Below are 22,291 nucleotides of genomic sequence, written 5' to 3'. Positions count from 1 at the left end.
TCTTGATTTGCATGGCTTCACACCAACGCTCTTGAGTCATTACAGTTTGGGGAAAACAAAGTATTCCTGAAGATGAAAATTTCTGATGTTTTCTGTAGGACACTGCAATAAAAGCTTTAGAAAGAGGCATGATCCTCTAGATCCTAGAGGATCATGCCTCTTTCAGATCCTAGAAACAAACCTGAAATCCTTCACAATGGAAATCAGGGAGAAATGACTCAGGGGCACAGGCTGCTCTTCAAAAGCCTTACTACAGAAAGAAGGACACAGTGTCAGAAAGGATGTCAAGACTGAATGGATTAGTAGTTTCAGCCAAAGTTTACAACTCTCAAATAGCCAGGATGTTGTTTTGTTGACCATAATAAATAGCTAAGTACATCTGGCAACAGCTCAGACCAAGTGCAGAGATGCATGTTAAAATTCTGGGAGTGACACTGGGCATAGCTTCCTTTCTTACCAATAATTATTAATTTGAAGAGAGATGCAACAGTAAAGACGATGCTTTTGCAGTCTCCCTACCACACCCTTTTTCACCTAGCAACACCTTTACTAAAAATTCCCAGTGCTCTAAACAAACAAATAAAAAAAATTCTATGACAATAAAAATTAAATTTTTGAGTATGCCTTCAAGTAGTGCAATCCCAAAGTCTGAGAGGAACTGTACAGACAAAATAGCAAAATACCAGTCCTTACCAACAAGGTAGAAGGTGAAAAGCACTTTTAAGCACAGCGGAGGATCTCGACTCTCTGCACAAGACACCAGGCTAATCCAACACTAACATTTCCATCCTCAGGCCAACTGAGCATGAGTAATACTGCCAGAGAACACTAGGCACAGTAGGTACTACACCAAACACACATATTTTAACAAAAAGATTATCATACATTGTATTAGAGCAAACCACTTTCAATAGGATGACATTCCCCATAAGCTTGGCTTTCACAAGAAGTCTAGTACTACTATTCTATAGCAGTAAAGTGTAGAAGTTCAAGCAAACTGTTCTCAAAACAGAAAAAATAAATTCTGGGTCAGCAAGAGATTGTGAGGTATTGCATGGCATTATTTTTTTAAAACGGTGCAAGCAATAATTCAGCTTACAAAGTATTCAGAAAAGTAGTTGAATTGAAACTGTAGTCGGGGGGACAATCTTATTGACATCTGAGAAAATAAATACAAAATAAATGTTTTCACCTTTATCCTCAGGAGGAAAAGGATGAAGTTTCCAGCTAGGTCAGAGAGAACATAACACAGGGGTTCAACATGTGACATTAACCTGAAGGATACCACTGCATTGACAGGGGATTTATAAAAACTGGGCATCCCTAGTGTTTTAATTCAATCCTAGACAGCAGAAATGAAACAATTCACTGTTTTCCAAGCTACAATAGACAGCAAGAGTTGGCTGAAATTTCTGTAATTAAAAATAAACCAGTATTAGAAGGAACACTGCACATTTCTTTGTATATAAGCAGGGCTGCTAGAGTGTCCAACAAGACAGCACATGAACTTGCACACGAAGCCTTGGCTTTCCTGTCTTTTGTGGAAGTTACACAATACAGGTAGTACATGATAAATGGTATGCTGCTAGTAAAGCCAACACACTGTAAATTAAAAAAAAAAAAAAACAACAAAATACACATTCATAAACTGTGTCTACTGGAATAATATGAAAAGAGTGTAAGTGACTCATCTGATTGTGCCCTGCACATTTCCCAGCCTCTAAAGTCAACTGAAGTCTTACCCAATGCAACTCCAGCAACAAAGTAGAAAGCTAGGTCATGACCTCCAGAGATCACCAATTTTCTTCCATTGTTTTATGGTCTAATAATCTGGAATCCATGTAATTGCTTACTGAACATATATTATAAGCCAGTTATGGGTACAATAAATACTGCACAGTATTGCAAGATGTTGTGGAAGAATTTGAACACGTCCATCCAAAGATTATATAATCAAATAGTCTGTGGTTTAGTTATCAGACCTTCTCAATTTATGTCTTGTCTTACCTTAATCACGTTAAGTCTATAAATTGCATACTGTTAACAATTTCTGGTTGTTTAAATTGTCTACTAAAATAATCCTCATGGAATTTAGTTGGGGTTTTTTTTAAATACAAACAGAATACCCATTCATATGGTCTGATTGCATCATCCTCTGAAAGATACCATCATAAAATGATTGTAAAAGCAAGTTCAGCAAGAAATTCTCTGGAGGCTTGACTTACTTGAGTCTTTGCTGGAAGAAGTTATTTAAGTACATATTGCCCTTAAAAACCTAAATACAGGACTGTTCACATAATTTTCAGTACATGCTTTAGTCTTGAAAGAACAGGCTACTTCATTAAATTATTCACTGCACAGAAAGTATACAACTAGTAACTGTGATGTGAATATGCTTTCTCTAAACATTTTTGGAGGAGACTTTATACAAATGCTTTAGTTCAGAATTGTTGAGATTCAGTTCATTTTTTCCATGACCGTGCTCCAAAACTTCAGGAATCAGGGTTAGGTTTCACTTTTCTACTGCAAGTCCTTCCAACTACTCAAGCTCTGGAGCACATCTAAGAGTAAGTACAGTCCCTACTCCCCCACTTTTTTTTTTTTTTTTTAATAAGATGTTAAAAACAGAAATTAAGATTTTATTCAAACTTCCACTCTTTACACTGTGTTCCTCCTGCCTTCAGAAGTTACAGCAAGTTGCAAAGAAAACAGTTCTCAAGTAATTTTGGAGCAACACTGAAACAGTGCCTACCATACCTCCCAGGAAAAAAAAAAAAACAAACCATAGAACGGTTTGGGTTGAAGGGACCTTTAAAGATTATCTAGTCCAACTCCCCTGTAAAAGCATTTTAAGGCTAGCTTCACTTCTCATGAAAGCAGAAATAATTGATACCTGAATTCAAGCCTTACTCACCTAGAATCATAGAATAGTTTGTGTTGGAAGGGACCGTTAAAGGTCATCTAGTTCAACCCTCCTGTAATGAGCAGAGACATCTTCAACTGGATGGCAAGTTCTCTTGCCATCCCCTGAAACCCCTAAACTATTGTGCAGCTGCCACCTCCCAGATCATCTACAGCAATCATCCACTGACAGATTACCACCACTGTAGCCTGGAGAAGGGGAAACGGCTCCGCTCCTGCATACCTGCAGGCAGGCAGTCTACCACACTGTTTGCAACTCAAACAACACTTTTTTTTTTTTCTTTTAACAAATTTGTTTCCTGCATCTGGTCTGAAAGACAGCAGTGCAAATGGTTGCCTACCAACTTAGAAGGAAAAGTAGTATGGGTACAACTGGCAATGAAATTTCTTGCAGCATAAACAGATTTTTTTGAGCTACATGTAATATATGGATCAGAGCATGCAACAACATAAGCTGCAGGATGGACAAATTTGTGTTTAAAATAGTGAAGACTTCATTCTCATCTCAACTGTCAGAAATCAGGACAAATGCCACAACACTCAACACTTTTTCAGCAGTGTAAACGAAGTAGGGGAGGACAACCAACCACTAAAACATCAGCTTAAGCTTGAATGACTAGAACCATAATTCTCATCATTAAGAAGGAAGAGGAAGATAGGTGACACCCAAGTATCACTTCACATCTGCAACAAATAAAGGCTACATGTGGCAAGAGAAATCGTAGTAAGACAGCTCTTTCCAGGCAGTATGGCCAGAATTAGACATCAGTTCTCTTTTAGGAAAGTTAAGAGATAGTTCATCTATATATTATTTTGCTGATACATTATTTTGCTGAGATCTTCCTGATTAACTCAAAGAAAGGACATCTGTCCACCCACAAAAATTATTTTATAAAACAATTCTCCAAAAGCAAGATTAATCCCATGAACTACACAAGTTATGGGAGCTCTGCCTTTATAGGACTGACAGAATGTGCTACATAAACTTACACACACAAAAAGGTCTCTTTTGTTCTTGGATTGTGTTTGCATAGGAAATGCCTTCCCATAGCCAAGAACTGAAAAAAACTGAATTAAATCTAATCTGCAAATACATCACCAAAAGTCTGCAACATGAAGAATGGGCAAAATGAAAGGTAGAATTACAGATCTGTAATTAATTTAAATATTACATGTGAAGGAATTGTCTACAGTCTAGAATAGCTGAAGCTATTTTGCTATACAAGAATTGGAAGAGGGAACGATAGAAAGACTGGAACAGGGGATGCATCTCAGCTGCCTGCTGCTTCTCAGTGCATACTGAGATGAAGTTCTGGGAACTCTTATTGTCACTTTCATACTGCGTAACATTTCTTCTTAAAGCAGCATTAGCATCTCCTAGGTATTTAAATACCATCCAGCTTTTCTGAAGGTCCTAAAGGCTATTCTGGGATGTTAACTATTATACCACTGCATTTTATTCATGCTAAACATGTACTAGGAGGCACATACAGATTTTTCTTTAAATGTTTGATACAAACAACTCCAGAAAAAAAACAAAAAACAACCACCCATAGTTCTGAATTCACATCTGCATCCATTTTTCAGCATAGGCTCACCTTAAATCCCAACCATACAGGCCTGACCCTCTAGGTAGATCTGGATCACCATGTCCAAGTGGCTCACAATCCAAAAGGCGGTCCTCCTCCTACAAGAAATAAACACAAAAAAGTATGGGTAAGAACCACAAATGCACATCCCAGGGTATGAAAACAACTTCAGAACTACCCGGCAGTTGCACAAAGGGGATGACCTGACTGGCTACAGGGCATGAAGCAATTTAGAGTATATTGCTACCTTGCCCATTCATATAGACAAGATCATCACCACAAGCAACAGCACTTTTCAAAGCCCAGCTACTGATGCACTGTAGCTATATTCACACGGAAAGAGGTCTTTCAAGTTTGCTAGGTACCCCGAGGAACTTGACCCTTCAGTTATTAGAGTCTGAGCCTTTAACATGAGACACATGCTTGAACTACCAATTTCTCTAGAAGTGCCAAGATGCCACTTAACTACCTCACAGAAAGTAGTCTGTATTACACCTTTTGATAAGGTCAAGAAGCACTGAAGACAACAAATCAACAGCATCTGCCAAAAGACTATTACCCTCAAAAATTTTAATTTTAAACATCAGTAGATGCAACTGGAAGAGCCAGCTCTCCTCCTAGAACCACAGCAATCAGGAGACAGACCTGAGACTTCTCCCAGTGGAGAGCATTTGACCTATCAAGCAAGTCCAGTTCTGTGGGCAACACCTGCCATGCGGCCTGATTTTTGATTCCCACACCTTGAACCACAACTGCTTTTATTTTCTTCTTTGGCAAATACAAAACATCTCTGGCTCTGCCTGTAACACTAATTCCTTTCCCACAGGGTGATTTACAAGCATAGAATCACAGCATGATTTGGGTTAGAAGGGACCTTAAAGACCATCTAGTTCCAACTCCCCTGCCACAGGCAGGGACACCTTCCACTAGACCAGGTTGCTCAAAGCCCCGTCCAACCTGGCCTTGAACGCTTCCAGGAGGGGGCAGCCACAACCTCTCTGGGCATTTAGCTCATGTGGAGATGCACGTTGATGCGGTATCCAAGTTAGGTTGTTTCAAACTAGCTGAATTATCCCAGCGCCACATTTTCCTTAAAGATGTCAATCCCCTGAACTCATAAAAACTTAAAATAATCAACTACTCTGGGCTTGTTACTCTGTTCTGTACCACCAATGCAGTTGTTTCTTCCCACAGAGAGGGAAGAGTTCTCCAGTGCAGATCTGAACTCCATGAAACAGTCTGTGCTGTTGAACAGACTGTCTTCCTCCTGTAATATAGCTGGGTAGCTAAAACAACATTTTTACTCTCGTGGGGTGAGGTTCTGCTCACCTGCATATATTTTTAGGTGCCATATACACTGCTTTCACTTTCACAGCTGCTTTATTAAACTTCCTTTTTTACATCTATTAAGAGGCACAAAATGAAGTCATGATACCCTACATGACCAGAGCAACAACTGCTAAGAGCAGTCAGGTCACTGCTCTGCTTCCACTGCAGCTGCTGAACATGTCAGACACTAATAACAGCATCTAGAGAAGAGGTCAAAACAAAAATAATTTACTGAAAAGACAGAAAGACAGATGAGACAGGATTTTGCCTGAGTTGGAAAAAATTCTGATTTTAGAAGACAAGCAAACCTCCAAACATAGATTACCTTAGAGTCCATGGGAACAGCTAAGGCAGCAATTCAGTCTTCACCCTAATGTTATGCAGCTGTTCACACATTTTAGCTAAGCCAGTTTTTACGGTCTACCCACATTTATCTTTGTATTTCAGGCAGGAAACTAGCCTAAAGTTCCCAGATTATGGTAAACCACAAGCTATTGTTTTCCCATTTCCAACTTTCATTACCTCAAATAAGCATTCCTGCACTTTGGAAGGGTAAATGAGCAGGGACTCATGTCAGCCTGGTAGGAAGGTTTAAGAAAAAAAGATGGTGGTGGGCAAGGGGTAGTTGAAAGAATGATAAACTAGTTTCTCCACCATCACATAATGCTCAGTTTCCAAATTCCTTCTCGCTACTTAACTGCCTGATTACTTCTACTGTTCTCCCTTCTTCCTCTTTACGTACTAACTTTTTAAAAAGTCAGAAAAGAAAGGATTTGAAATCCAGATATAGTTTTGGCCAACTACTTCACAGGTTTCCTGGAAGCTACTGTGAGGTGGGAAGAGGTGACATTTATAGCACACAGCATGCATTAAACCTGGTACATGCTGCCGCTACCTCACTAGCATATTTCATTATTTCTTCTTTTTTGGCAAACACTACATTTGTGTATTGGAACAAAATAGAGAAGACCCTGGTGCTTCAGTTTTGAAGGCCTGCAGCTTTGAAGACTGTCAAAGTCTATCCTTTTAAAAGAACCTTGAATATCTGGTGCGAGTTGAACTATCTTGACAGAGTTGGTGGGGTTTTTTTGTACCTGCCTATGTCACTATATTCTACACATCCTTGTTAGTGTCAGAAGTCTTACAAGAAGTTTTGGCAAGAACACACAATGAGACAAACACAAGGCCTAAGAAATACAGAGCACCTACCAGGGAACATTTGAGATTGAAATCAAAATGTGAGAGCTGGCAATTGAATTCCAAACTTTTAAAGACTGACCTTGGCTGCAATTTTTTGCACTCTCCAGTTTATCTGAGAAGTGTCTGGCAAGTCACTTGAACCACATATCTGATAACTCCCGCATTTCGAGAGTTTAGAACAAAAGCAGGAAAAGACACTCCAAATATTAATTTTTGCCTCTTTGATGGAATCTGCTTTATTACACAATAGATAGATCCTGGAATCAGTCAGTACATCAGGAAGGAAAGAGAGACATCAAAATACCATTTGGCTACTTGATATTATGAACTAGAAAGAGGGGCTAGTGGGTAATCGCTTCTGCTTAGCCAGAAAGATCCATCATTTTTGATCCAGGAGAATAATGAAACTTACGTTTTTTCTATACAAAGATTCTTCTGGATGCTGATAACATCAGTATTTGGACTAACTTAACACTTAACAGCTGAACCAGGAAAGACTGTCGCTATGTGCACAGCAGACACAAATATATCTGCTCTGCAGAATCTGCAGTGACCCATCATGTTATTCACTAGGCTGACACAGGACAGCTACAACAGCTTCCTTTCTTTAAGATAAGTGTTGTAGTTCTGGAGCTTTTACATGCAGAACAGACTTTAAAGAGTTTCACTGAAACAAATTAATGTTTCATCCCTCCAATGTCAAAAGGACAGAAGGAAAGAAATTTTTAGGATGTTTTACTTGCTGCTTAATGACTTGTATCTCATCAGTTCTGCAAAACCATCGTCTTCTCAGGCTCTTCAAACCCAACCCAATGAAGCCTTACACCACAACTTAGAGATGTTTTGATAAGGTCCCATTCTGCAAAGCCTTGATACATCTTCATTTCTTATAGAGAATAAAAAAAATGCAGCCTGGAAAAAACCCAGGAAAGAGGTAGAAGAGTGAAACAACTTTCCTGTGAAGACAGGTGTCCTGGTTTGAGTGAGTGGCAGGGGTTTTGGGGTAGCAGGGGAGGGGGCTACAGCAGTGGCCCCCTGTGAGAAGCTTCTCCAAGCTCCCCTGGCTCCAAGTTGGACCTGCCTTTGCACCGAGGTCAGGCCAATTAGTGATGGTGGCTGCACTTCTGAGATAATGTATTTAAGATGGGGAATCTGGGAGGAGTTGGGGGAGTTGTGAGGAGGAGTTACAAGGAGAACAGCTGTGTGAGCACTGAGGTCAGTGCAAGAAAGAAGGAGAAAGGGGGGAGATGCACTGGTGCAGAGAACCCCCCCCATGTATCCCGTGGTGAGACAGCAGGGCCACCCCCCTGTCACCTGTGGTGGTCTACAGTGGAGCAGATGCCGATTTGCGGCCTGTGGGAGGTCCCACACTGACGCAGATGACTGCACCCAAAGAAGGCCGGGACACCATGGGAAGAAGCCTCCACTGTTGTAGTTTGGCACTGGGAGGATTGCAACACACAGGGGTGACCCACACGCCAGTGGGAGGGACTCATGTTGGAGTTGGTTTGTGGAGGACTGTCTCCTGTGAGAGGGGGACTATGCTGGAACAGGGGAGGAATGCCAGAAGTTCCCTTCCCGTCCAAGGTGGAAGAAGCAGCAGACTGACCACGCCCCCCATTCCCTGCCCCCTGAGCCGCTGGGGGGAAGAAGGTAGAGAAGTCGGGAGCAAAACTGAGCCCAGCAAGAAGGGAGGGGTGGAGGAAGGTGTTTTCAAGATGTGGTAATGTTTCTCATGGTCTTACTCTGTCTGTTTCATGTTGTTGTTGTTAGTGTCTGTATTAAATGTATGTTCTTTTTTTTCTTCCCCTAGTGAGTCTGTCTTTTGCCTGTGCCTTAAAGGATGATGTCATCTGTCCCTATCCTTATGTCAAGTTCCTGGGTCTTTTGCTTCCCTCCTTCCCAGCGCTGGGAGGGAAGAGGGGAGTGAGCAGCATCTTTGCTTATTTTCCCTTTCCCAGTGCTGGGGGAGAAGGGGGAAGTGAGTGGCTGCATGGTACTCAGTTGCCTTCTGAGCTCAAACCATGACAACAGGAATCCTCACAGACAGTTCAATTAAACCAGAGTCTAACACCTCCTTCACACTATCTCAACTGAGGTGTCATCCTTCTTAATCCTTCAGAGGCTCCTAACAAAACATACTGGGCAGCAGCCAAGTGCAAAGGCGATTTTCAGACTGCTGGTTATACTTTTACAGTGTTCCCTCCCCCTTCCACCCCACCAAAAAGAAAGGCCACAAAAACTTTCATTGGTCCAGGTCTCTCTTGAACACTCAGAACATCACTTAAGAACAGCAAAATTCAGCTCTATGCCTGCACTTACCCTCTATATTGGTGCTAGCCTGTAAACTCTTTAACATCTCATGTTCTTCTTTTTTTTTGTTTTCCAGGCGTTTTGGAAGAGCCCTACACAAGAGTAACAGGATACAAGCACTTTTGTTTGTAGTCAGTTCTCTTAGAAAACACTTTCAAGAGCTCAAATCCACCCTGCTGTTATTTCTTCCTATTTCACCATCTTACTTAAATTGTCATTTGTGATGCAATCTGCTCCAGTCAGCAGGACTCTCCTCCAGTGCATTTCTCTCCCATTTGACCTCACATAACACTGTCACAGTTTGACCATCTGTTCTAGTCCTCCTGCCCAGTGACGTTTTCAGAAACAATCTGCTTTTGCACATTCCAGATGTTTAAAGAAATCACTTTTCTGGAGAACTGAAGACAACCTGCTGAGGAGATGATCTCTAGAAGTATCACGACAGAATCACACTTGACACCGAAAAGTGAAGCCATTCACCTGGAAGTTACCAGCTCAGTGCCTGGGAAGTTGACATCTACACTAAGAATAATAGGTGCATGGACAATTCTCCCACCATACCCTCAATAAGTACAGTGCAAAAGTTAAGGATGACTCCTATAAATAGCATGGCATATAGAAATATATCTGACACAAAAAGCCATGTTATTGCAACGCAAGATGAATGCTTAAGGTGTGCGTTGGAACAATTGAGTGTGCATATTCATGCTTACCACATTAAAGTGCTGTTATTGATACTTGCCAAACACCCCTTAAGCAAGGAGAATTAAAAGCAGGAAGCTCAAAAAAGCCCTTTAGCCAAGAAAGTCATAAGACATGTTAATGTGAAGCTTTTTTTCCACAGTAGTAGGCTACAGTTTCTCTTAGAATCTGGTTTCAAATTTGATGAAATAGGATTCTGCAAGAAACTCTATACCACCTCACAGAAGCTCCCATCATACACTGACCTCTAGTGTAATAAACACTCAAGACATCAGAAGTCTCTTCAAAGCCTTAGAAAAATTATCAAATTATTTTCCCAGCAGACTGAAGTCAGAATGGCTTCACAGGATTACTCTCAATTGTTTAACAAAACTGAAGCATGGGTAAAAGAAGTTACATAACTTAAATTGTTCTACGGATGTGAAGCTATTGTTGTGCTTATATGAAGTAATTTACATCAAAGCTGCATATAACTACTTTGAACACCAGCTTAATTTAACACCTAAATATTCTGGACATACGGAATTGTTTCCTAACTACAGTTTTACAAAGCTCAATTAAAAAAACATTTCAAATAGAAACACCCAGCTTATGCAAGTCCTGTACTGGGCAGATCACAATTAGATCAGCCCAGATTCTGTATCAGACTTTCAGAGGGCACAGGGACAGAACTGCTGACTCAGATGTACTTACTGTAGCCAGCACTCAAGAAAAGAAGTCTGTTGGAAATGCGATATAAAAATCTGCATGGCTCCTCATCACTAAAGATACAGGACTCTCAGAGTCAGCCCTGGGGGGTGGCCTCTTAGAGAGCCCAAGCAGACTGGGGTGGGAGAGTGGCTGGTTAGTTTTGACCAAGAGCTTTTGAAAAGGCAAAAAAACCAAACCAAAAACCATCCCAAAATTAAGTTAGTTTCAGAACTATCAACTTAAAACCCAAACAAAAACACACACCCGCCCTCAACTTTAATGATTAAAGAATCTACATTTTGTATACAAGCTAACTATAGTTTTATTATAAAAATTATTTAATGAAAGCGTAGCAAATTCTAAGACAGCACTGATGTACAGGACAATTAAAATGGATGCCCAAATTGTTTAGGGCTTGTATACCATTCTGTCCACTCCCTAAGCACCTGTCCTAAGCACCTGACTATGGACAACAAATCCCAGAGATGTTCCCTTTACTTCAGACCATTTCTTATGCCTCCCCTAAAAGCAGGACACCATTCAGAAGCTGTTTCCAAGTGAAGTGACATTTTCAAAGTGCCCAAGCTTTCCAGTATCCGTACACACTGCCTCTGAAATGCAGGCATATGTAGCTATGTTGGAACTTTTACATGCACTCTAGTGTAGAAGCTCTTATGAACTGAAATATCTTTTGAACAAGATATTAAAAGCTTCAGAAATATTAAGTTCAAAAAGAGTTAAGCACAGCATGGAAACAGCCATCATAATTTCAATGTATGAAGTAAGTATTCAGAAATCATTTCAGAGAGCTGTTTGAAACTAAGTTCAGATCAGCAAAAGGAGGTCCTTTACGTTTGCGCTCCCAGATTCAAGTCTGTGATGATAAACTAGAAAGTAAGGACCGAGTTTTTAAGACTTGTTTCTAGCTGTGTGTACCAAATTCAATAAATCTTTACCTGTAATGACAACATTTGAAAGAATAGCTTTGCATTACTTAAAAAAACCCACTACTTAATCATGTGTTCAAACCTAAACATCTAAAGTTTCAGACCACTTCTGATATACATGCAAGTCATTAGGAAGACACCTGTTGTTATCTACCATGCTTGCGTTCTGCACTGCAGTGAGCTTCTTGCCACCCCAACAGTGAACTCCACCTCAACATAAGCTATGATCTACATCCTGAAGTCTGATTTTCGGATGTACTGTATCCTGCAATCTAAACCTGGCAGCCTCTCTTGTCAGATCAAGGTGATAGCACCAAGTATACAAGTTGTGATGAAGTACAGCACCCTTCTTCCAATTTGGTAAGCAGTCTAGAAGAAACTGATTCCTAGCTACTGGTCCAGAATGCTAAACATCAAATCTTACCTGTAAGAATTGATTTTCTTTTCTACATAACAGTCATTTTATATCCAAAAAAACCTTACTCCAGTTACAGCATGGAGTCAAATAGTAGCACTCAGGATTTATAAGGATATTGGTCACCAAGTAAAGTCATTTCAAGCAGAGTTATGAATAAGATTCATGTTTTAATATGAGAGATTCCGGTCAAAGCCACTCAGCCACACTTAATTTCCAACTCAAGTATGCCAACTTGGCCAGATCATAGAATACCATGTTGGAAGAGACCTCAAGGTTCATCTGGCCCAACCTTTCTTGGCAAAAACATACTTACGTCACATACAGTCCATACATCACTCAGATGAGGAACTATATCCAGAAATCCCTTATGCTAAACTGGCAAACTATTTTCTGGATAGAAATTACACTGACCAAACTCTCCCAGTCCAAAAGGGACAAGAGTTAATGCACAGAGCACATCAGACCTCTGAATAAGAAGTGCATGGAGAAGTGTGTGAGTGAGCTCCAAAATCTTGCACAACAGATCCTTGCTATTGTATTTGACAGAATGTGTTCTTCCAACTGTTCTTTCCCCTAAATTCTTGTATTTAATTCAACGCATGTGGTGGTGGGAATAACTTTTAGAATAGTGATGTGCATCAGTACACAGATGTTCCACATTTGTTATGTCACATGAACCTTGTGGCTAACACCCAACCATTAAAAGTCTAAAAATCCTCCCACATAAAAATCCACATGATGCATTTGTTCCTAGAAGAGCATCAGACAATATATTGAATTTCTGGAGACAGATTTCTCCAATATTGTCCTGGTTTGTTTTTTTCTAAACTGCAACAAGCTTTCTTTGGTTTCAAGAAATAAAAGAAAAAAAAATACACAGAAATTAAGTCAAATGGTAGCTTGACAAAATTTGCCAGAGCTAGGAGAAAGCCCTCCAAATTGAATTAACTGTAGTGTATTGTGTAAAGAAAATGCACGTTACATATAATCATGTCCAGAATTTTTTTTGGCTAACCCGTTTTCTGAAGAAACTAACAACACAGGAGTGAAACAGACAGTTTCATAACCAGCACAGAGCTCTGAACTCTTCACTCAAAGAAGTTTCCTATTTTTTCCTTCCCAAATGAATCCAAACAATAAACAAGACATAGAAATTTATGCCAGAATACATGACCTAAGCTCTGCCCTCAGACCATTAAATTTAGCACTGCCTTAATGATAAGGAACATAGCTCAAAATGCTGTATCACAGAATCATCTAGGTTGGAAAAGACTTTGAAGATCATCTAGTCCAACCTTTAACCTAACATTGACAGTTCCCAACTACACCATATCCCCAAGCGCTATGTTGACCCTACTCTTAAAACACCTCCAGGGATGGGGACTCCACCTCCTCCCCGGGCAGCCCATTCCAACGCCTAACAACCCATTCTGTAAAGAAATACTTCCTAATATCTAGTCTAAACCTTCCCTGGCACAACTTGAGGCCATTCCCTCTTGTCCTGTCGCTTATTACTTCGTTAAAGAGGCTCATCCCCAGCTCTCTGCAACCTCCTTTCAGGTAGTTGTAGAGGGCGATGAGGTCTCCCCTCAGCCTCCTCTTCTCCAGACTAAACAACCCCAGTTCCCTCAGCCGCTCCTCGTACGACATGTGCTCCAGACCCTTCACCAGCTTTGTTGCCCTTCTTTGGACACCCGCGAGTAATTCAATGTCCTTTTTGTAGTGAGGGGTCCAAAACTGAACACAGTAATCAAGGTGTGGCCTCACCAGTGCCGAGTACAGGGGTAAGATCACTTCCCTGTCCCTGCTGGCCACGCTATTTCTGATGCAAGCCAGGATGCCATTGGCCTTCTTGGCCACCTGGGCACACTGCTGGCTCATGTTCAGCCGGCTGTCAATCAACACCCCCAGGTCCCTCTCTGACTGACAGCTCTCCAGCCACTCCTCCCCAAGCCTGTAGCGCTGCTGGGGGTTGTTGTGGCCAAAGTGCAGCACCCGGCATTTGGCCTTATTGAAACTCCTACAGTTGGCCTTAGCCCATCACTCCAGCCTGTCCAGGTCTCTCTGCAGAGCCTCCCTACCCTCGAGCAGATCAACACTCCCACCCAATTTGGTGTCATCTGCAAATTTACTGAGGGTGCACTCAATCCCCTCGTCTAGATCATCAATAAAGATGTAAAACAGGAGTGGCCCCAAAACCGAGTATCTGCCAAGAAGTTTGTGTGTCCAGGATTAGTGAAATACTCCATTCTAAATTTTGTATTAGGCCACTGATAATGTGCCACGCTGCAGATTGTATGAGTTATCAGGCAACTGCAAACTAATTTTTTACTGAGTTGGCAGTATAATACCACATAAGGATTTGTTTCAGACACTAATTCCTGAGCTGTCTTTATTAAAAGACAGTAGCTTAAACATAAACGTGCTATAGTTGACAGATCACTGTCTGTCCAAAAATCACATTTCTAAAGGAAAGTTACTTGAAGTTAATTGTGTATGCCTCGTGGAACGCACCCAGCTTACACATGTAGATCTACAATTATGACCAGCTCAGTATGTTTAGATTTTGGCATATACTATAAAGCATCTATTAATTCTTACATCAGTATTTGCAAGTAAACAATAAAATCAAGTAGAACAAATCTAAAGCCACTTCCTAGCAGTTATTGCATGTGACAACCTGTGGTCAGCACCTTGCAACACAAGCGAGATGGTTTCAATTTCTTGCTGACAGAAGCTTGTGTGACCTTGGAGACGTCACTGGGGTTGGTCTGTGGCTCCCTGGCAATCTCAGCCAGCTGCTGGCTGCCAGATTCCCACTCTTCTCCCTGGCTGCATGAGTCTATCTCTTCCGTGCTCCACAACATGTTTGACCCTGCACTGACTCATTTCAGACCAGCAACCATAAAAATAATTAAATGGCTTCCTTTCACATTAAACACAGATGATTCAGTACAGGGTCTGAAAAGCAGAGGGGTGCAAAGGGGGAAGCTGGTACACACGGGTGAGAACATGGTAGCTAGCCTCCATAATCCAGCTCCCAGTCCATCATTCAAGTTGAAGAGAACTCTCCAATTTCACAGGGCTCTGGTGAGGATGAATAACTAAATGTTTAAAAGGCACTGAGATGCATGTTAACTCACTGGAGCAATTTTTTAGATTATGTGCCTAAGGGAGGGAATTTTTTCCACAGAATACCCATTTTGGACAAATCTGTGGCTACCACCCAAACTTCTAAGTTCTCTAGGGACTTTCATACAGAGACTTACTGAAGTAAAATGAAGCTTACAGAGGGATCCATGCTGAGGCAGGAGACTTCAGGACAAGCCTCTGTTTTGCAGGAAACTCTAGTACAAGGGAGGGAACAGGGGACAGGCAGAGAAGGGGACTTCCTTTCTACAAGTCTGCATGCTCAACAAGATCACCATTTGCTGCTATTTCTGTGATTCCTTCTGCATTTGAGTGTGGGGCATCACACAGCAGAATTATCTGAACAAGTGCAAACTCCTGTACTGAAAGCATGTATGCTGCTTTATCTCAATCAGACAACAATTAGCCATAAAAAAGGAAAAGGCAAGACATGGTTTCAGGAGGATACCTGGATAAGATGTCGCCAAAAGCTGAATCTCACTTCTCCTCTCTCAAGAAAGGGCGGAAGCCCAATCCATTCTGAAAGCACCCCAAAGGGAAGCTACAGCTTCCTATGATCTTCAGTGTGGTGGCTGTACCTCTGTTGTTGTTTGGGCCTGGCTACCTCAACAGCCAGGAAAGACAACCCATTAGGAAGTCCACCAACTCCAAGACTGAAAACCTCTTCTCAGCCATCACTCCTCCAACTCCTGTGTTCTGGGGAACATTTTCTTCTAGACTGCTGCAAGTGTTGTTTTCTTCACAGTTCTTCTATTGACACAGCTGTCTTAAGTGGCAGAGTTAGATAGGATGTATGGAATCAGGACAGGTATGCGTTGCTAGTACCAAAGCAGAACCAGAAACATCACAGCAAATGTTCACTGTATTAGCACAACTAGTTTAGCAACATGTATTACCTAGCAGAGTAAGTAGCAAAAACTTCACTCACTATTTTGAACAGATTATAAGTGACCTGTTGGAAACACAGCTATACCTGTAAAGAAATTCAGCACGTATCTAACGATAAGTTTCTTTCTTAGACATTCTTTCTACAACTGCCATGTATCTCCTCACACATACTTTAAACAATTAAGAAGTAGCCATTAACCCATCTGTAAAACCTTAAGTAGCCTCTGGAGCCTTTAGCATCTTTGTTTGTTTCATGAAATCACATCACAAACAATCTGGTCTTATTCATGAGCTAAGCTTTGGAAATTTTACTCACTTAGTGGATTACATAAATATGGTAGAGATTATCTAGTTCTGTGGAATTTGCTATTAAAAAGTTTATGTTGTTTATAGTTTATTTATGGACTTAGGTTCTTTTAAGTTAGCCGTCTCAAATTATAGCTTAAATCTAAGATCTGAGGAATTTTGTGGTATACGTCATTGTAGCCAGTAGTACAGCCGTGAATACTGTATGTAGACTACAACAGTCTGAATTTAATGGAAGTAACATCATTACCACTTGATTTGCCAGCTTTGCATAAATCTGTTCAGAAGATATCTATGCTCTTTGGCAGGCTATCGAGTAAACAGTGGGGGAAAAAAGCAAGCATGATATGCAGCTTTTGTTGTAGAGGAAAGTCACATATGTTTATTACAACACAAGAAGCACTTGTGATAAGCGTTTACATTTTCAGAGTGAAGTAGTCTGTCTATGCTGACAAATTCAGTTTTGAAAACGGAAGCAAGTACCATAAGCCAGAACACCAGTAATGCTGGAAGAGCCATAGTTTGATTGTTTTGCATGTCATTTAGCTAGTGGCAAGTAGCTTCCGACAGAACAAGTGACAGAAGTACATCCTTGCCTCATGTAACTCCTGGGAAAGCAGGGCTGTGATTCTCCCAGCATGTTTACTGTGATCACCACCTGGAGGCCTTATCATTGCTGGCAAGCTCAGTCAGCACTCCTCTCGCCTGGGGAAGACATCTGAACAAGAGCAGACCTCCCTGTTTCAGATGCTTAAAAAAACTGCAGCGCCTCTGCACCAGCTCAGTCCTGCCCTACACAGAGGTGTGCCCTGTAGCTTTTCCCCAACTCCATGCAAATTCATAACCTACATGCTTAGGGTAGATGTCCAGTTTGCCAGTTAGCCAGCAGCAGGTAAGTGTGTTTTCTGAAACATACACAAAGGAATACAACATAAAGGGTAAATTTGATTTGTTTTTTTGATTGAGTTTTAGACTGCCATGTTTCACTTTAAATGACTGAGAGTGAGGTGTTGTTTTTAGGCTGGTAAAAAGCTTCTGAAAAGCTAGACACATCACAGAAAAGCAATTCCCTCTCGGCTAGGTAACCCGCTATGCCAAATGTGCAAGTGTAAGAACATCAATTAATGCAAAAAGTAACTATATGCATCACCTTTGAATTTCATCTAAGTTCAAGGGAATTTCCCTACCTACAGGCTAAAAAAGGCAGGGGGTGAAAAAAAAGCAAACATCAACAGCACAATAAAAACAAACAGATTAAAACTGGGTTTACAGCAAGTCTAGAAATCAACTATTGTTTTCAAGCTTTTCCTTACAGTTTAGAGAGTATGTGCTGTAGAACACACACTTCATGTATCAGCCAACTGGCAGGCCCAAGTGTTCTGGATTTATGTTATCTGAGTGACTTCTAACCTGCACTTGCACGGCTCTGCTCAGCCAGACCTCAGTTATAAATCAGGACTGTGCATATTTGCAGTGTGCACTCTTGCTGAGAGTTACCTCTGACATGTGTGAGTAACAGGGGTGGGAATCTCTTCTGACAGAGTGCCCCAGGACAGAAACAGTGGCCAGAAACATGTACTATAGTTAGAGCTTCAGTCATGCATTCAGAGGGCAAATCACATTGCTTGAGCACTCTTAAGACACACTCACTCCTTAATCTTCAGCTTGAATTCCTTCCTCATCTTTTACATATCAATTAGATATACCAAAATAAAAGCCAATTACTAGCAGCATAAAGTAGTTCCTCTCCCAAATCCAATTTAAAAAAAGTGCAGCAACTGCCACATGCTCTAAACAGTATGAACGTGGGTATCCCAGTGACAAACACTCTAAATTCTACCCAGGACCCTGTGTACAGGTTTCACTGACTGTACATTCAAATAACTTCAGCAACTTTGAATAAGCAACTAAGCAACTTTGACTAACCTGGCAACAGAAGATTCCTTTTATATTTGTAAACCAGCTGCCATTGATTCAAGTCACAGTAGTCCATCTTGAACTCATATCCTAACGCAAGCAAACACTGCCTAATGAGACTTGCAGTAAATTACCATGCTAAACTGTGTATCTGAGCAAGAACATTTTCAACTTTCAAAATTTTCTCATAAAACCCCTAGGAATAGAGCACACCTGTAATTAAATAAACGCCAATCTTAGCCAAAATAAAATATGATCCTAGATTTAAAGGTTTCATTATTTAATAAGCTCCTATACAACTAAAATGTGACATCAGAGGTGGTTCCATTACCGGGTCTCTCAGCTTCTCTGGCAGGGGCATCAATCATTTAGGACCTCTTCTGAAAGGGCTGCAGAATCAAATTATAATGTTTAGACTTGTTGAGTAGCAACACTTACGAAAGAGATACTTTATCAGCACGCAAACCAATGACTTCTGCTAATCTATTAAGTATTACGGAGCAGATTTCCACATAGCGCAATAGATTGTCTTCCAGGTTCTCAAAATGAATTCTTTGAAACATTCCTTCAGGCTCAGAGATATCTGCATGTTCTGATTTCATAAAAATAGCATTTTTTTCCTTCAGAAGACACATTTGATTATGCTGCTGATTACAGTTCTTAACCACCTCCTCAAAAAAACCCCATACATTCAAGCCTTCATTACCTCAAGGTAACTTTTATTTAATTTGCTTAGTTTCTCTCACTCCTCCAACTCATTTTGCAGCCATGTTACCTCCTTATTGCAACTTAAGTCCATGGCATTCAAAGTACCCTGAAGTTTCCATGTTAATATCAAGCACTAAGGTCTAGAGAATCATCCCCTCAAACCCGAGTGCATTCCCTTTCTCCAACACAAATCAGCTTTCACTTGCTTTCATCAATTTTGATACTCTACAGTCTCCTACAGTACTTAAACATAGGAGAAATATTGAAAAATCAGATGCATCATTCATCTCTAAGAGATTGTTTACAAACAAGATCTTGAGCACATTTTAAGTGAGGAACTGTCCATTTCCATTTAATTTAGTTAGTCCAAAGCCATTAGTAGCACAGTGTTCAATTTTGGGCCCCTCACTACATTGAGGTTCTGGAGTGTGTCCAAAGAAGTGCAACAAAGCTGGTGAAGGGTCTAGACAACAAGTCTTATGAAGAGTGGCTGAGGGAACTGGGGTTGTATAGCCTGGAAAAAAGGAAGCTCAGGAGAGAGCGATAAGGTCTACAACTACCTGAAAGGAGGTTGTAGTGAGGTGGGTGTCAGCCTCTTCTCCCACATACCAAGCGATAGGACAAGAGGAAATGGCCTCAAGTTGCACCAGGGAAGGTTTAGATTGGATATTAGGAAAAATTTCTTCACTGAAAGGGTTGTCAATCATTGGAACAGGCTGCCCAGGGAAGTGGTGGAGTCACCATCCCTGAAGGTATTTAGAAGATGTGTAGATGTGGCGCTTGGGGACATGGTTTAGTGGTGGACTTGGCAGTGCTAGGTTAATGGATGGACTCGATGATCTTAAAGGTCTTTTCTAACCTAAATGATTCTATGATTATGTAACATATACTCTGCTTTAAAGATGCTGAACTTCTTATATGCTGAGAAGTGTCAGTTATCACAACTGTTTACCACAGGACCGCAGGGGAACAGACTTGTTGCATCAAGTACAGAAAGCATCAGGTAGCAAGGAAGACAACAGCAGTGTCACCGCTGGAATTCCAGCTCATCACAAGCAATACTTGCACTTTCCAACTTGCCAGCACTGACAAAATGCATAACAGAGACAAGTGTCCATTTCTACACTTTGAGAATTTAAAAAAAAAAAAAAAGAAATATATTAAAAAAGACTGTTCTACATGTAATAATTATCAAATTTTTGAACACCAAGTTTTTCAAATTGTTCTGCAAGAGCTTTTTTTTTTGACCTTCATTGAGCCTTTGCCTGTAGAGACAAAATTTGTGAGACAATATCATAAGTCATGCCCTCCTTCCAAACTCACACCACCATCCCACTTTAGCAAAATTACTGAGCAGTACACAACCCAAAAAACTGAATACAAACAAGAAGTGCATGCTTTCTTTTGGCCAGAAAAGAAAGATATTGCATATATGGCTAAAAGAGAAGATTTGGTGGAGGTCAGGTAAAGGTAGAAGTGCTAGAGTGGTCAGCAACTTCAAGTGCTTGGCCAGCCAAGGTAGAAGTGGTAAGTCCAGGAATGTCCTATACAAATAAATAGGAGAGGGAGGGAAGGACAAACTGTGTTTAAAGTCTTTGCTGAATAGAAGTCTTGTCACTTGAATCGGACAGTTAGGGTTGATTTCAAAGTCTTCGGCAGTACAATAAACCAAGTTTCCATTAAACTGGTCTCCATGTGATCCATCACTTACCATGCACTATAAAACCTGGCAGGTAGCTCTGATCTTCAGTTACATTCAGCTACACTGTAAGATCTGCTTTGCGTAGAAGCCTTAGCACATGCTCCTTTTACATCTCTACAAAGGAGGCAACAAATTTGGATTTGGGAGATACACTGGCCATTTCCTACCCAAGCTAGAATAGCAATTACTACAACTCTGCACAGAAGCAGCATCATTCAGTGGGTCAACACAGCAATGGCAAAATTGCTTTGTGTATCTGGATGAAACCAGGAACAGCAGAGTGATCCCAAAAGTTTTAAGTGTGAATTAAAGCTGTGCAACTCTTGAGATACCCGTAATAGAAAAAAGTATACCTGCTTTCCAGCAGCCCTTTTGCTACAGCTAGCAAGAGCCCGCCTAATTCAGAATCCTATTTTCCTCTTCTTTTTTCCACAGTCATCTCTCCTGGTCAGGTTATTATGCATCATCCTAAAAAACACAACCACATCATCCAACTCCAACAGAACACAAGATATCTTGGTTGTTGGGACTATGTGCATCAACTGGGCATGGCCTGAAAGTCTAGCAATGAAGTCTTTGTAGCAAGTTAGAAAGGAACACACAGCCAAAAAAAACTAAAGAAAACCCCCCAAACACCCAAGAACAGACTAATGACAGAAACAGACTATAAAATTCAAAACAGAAACAGGCAAATATCCTACTAAAGATAACAGCCACAACTAATTGCCATCTCTAGAATGGCTAGATTCAGAAATGGAAGGAATATTAAACATTTAGTGTTCTCAGACAAGGCAGAAGGACATGACTAATGCTGAAAGGTCATTAACAAGTAGGTCATGGCCTATTCAGATCATCACTTAATGTATTCAAAACACATCCCCTGTGTTTAGATTTATTTCCTGGGCTTAAGCATCTCGCGACAGCATGACTGAAAACATCACCCTCATTAATTAAATTAATTTCATTAAAAATAAATTCAATAAATGTAAGAATTCTTAAGTTTTAAAATATTTTTTTCTACCACAACAACATAATTAGGGACATATTGGATTCATGGGGCCTATTGCACTTCTGTTCACCCAGACGAACAGAATTTTCAAAAGTGCTCAATCTGTTAGTGACATTATGTTACACTGGAGAACAGAAGAACCCTTACAGATCTATGATCATCTTCTAATCTGCAACACCTCAAAACATCTCAGCTTCTTCAAGAACAACCAAGACAGATCTCTTCACTGAGCAATTACAGAATAAGACTGAAGACTTATTTGCACATGACAGGGAGAGTTTTAGTTGAAAACCCCTCCCCAGGGTTTGGAAATAGATCATGCCACACAAGGAACAAACAGAAATGAGGCAAAATGAGGTAAGGACAGTCGACAAGATAAAACAAGTCTCTCAAGTGCCCAAGACAACTGAAACATAAAAGTGACTCTTGTGAATCAGGTGCACACACAAATACATGCTTGTTCTAAACAACAACACTCAATACAGAAATTAAGAGGATTAA

At 40.6% G+C, this 22,291-nt stretch overlaps 1 protein-coding gene across 2 annotated transcripts in view; it reads right to left on the bottom strand.

Annotated features, from left to right (window-relative positions):
• Window positions 1-22,291, bottom strand: part of SVIL (supervillin) — a 146,770-nt gene that overhangs the window by 110,080 nt on the left and 14,399 nt on the right. For both annotated transcript variants that reach the window (XM_074867015.1, XM_074867043.1), the window contains exon 2: window positions 4,521-4,609. The gene's annotated coding sequence lies outside the window, so the exon portion shown is untranslated. The remainder of the gene's footprint in view (window positions 1-4,520; window positions 4,610-22,291) is intronic.

This window comes from Strix uralensis, chromosome 1 (assembly GCF_047716275.1).
Source record: "Strix uralensis isolate ZFMK-TIS-50842 chromosome 1, bStrUra1, whole genome shotgun sequence".
Classification (NCBI taxonomy): domain Eukaryota; kingdom Metazoa; phylum Chordata; class Aves; order Strigiformes; family Strigidae; genus Strix; species Strix uralensis.
This window is presented reverse-complemented; position numbering and strand designations above follow the sequence as displayed.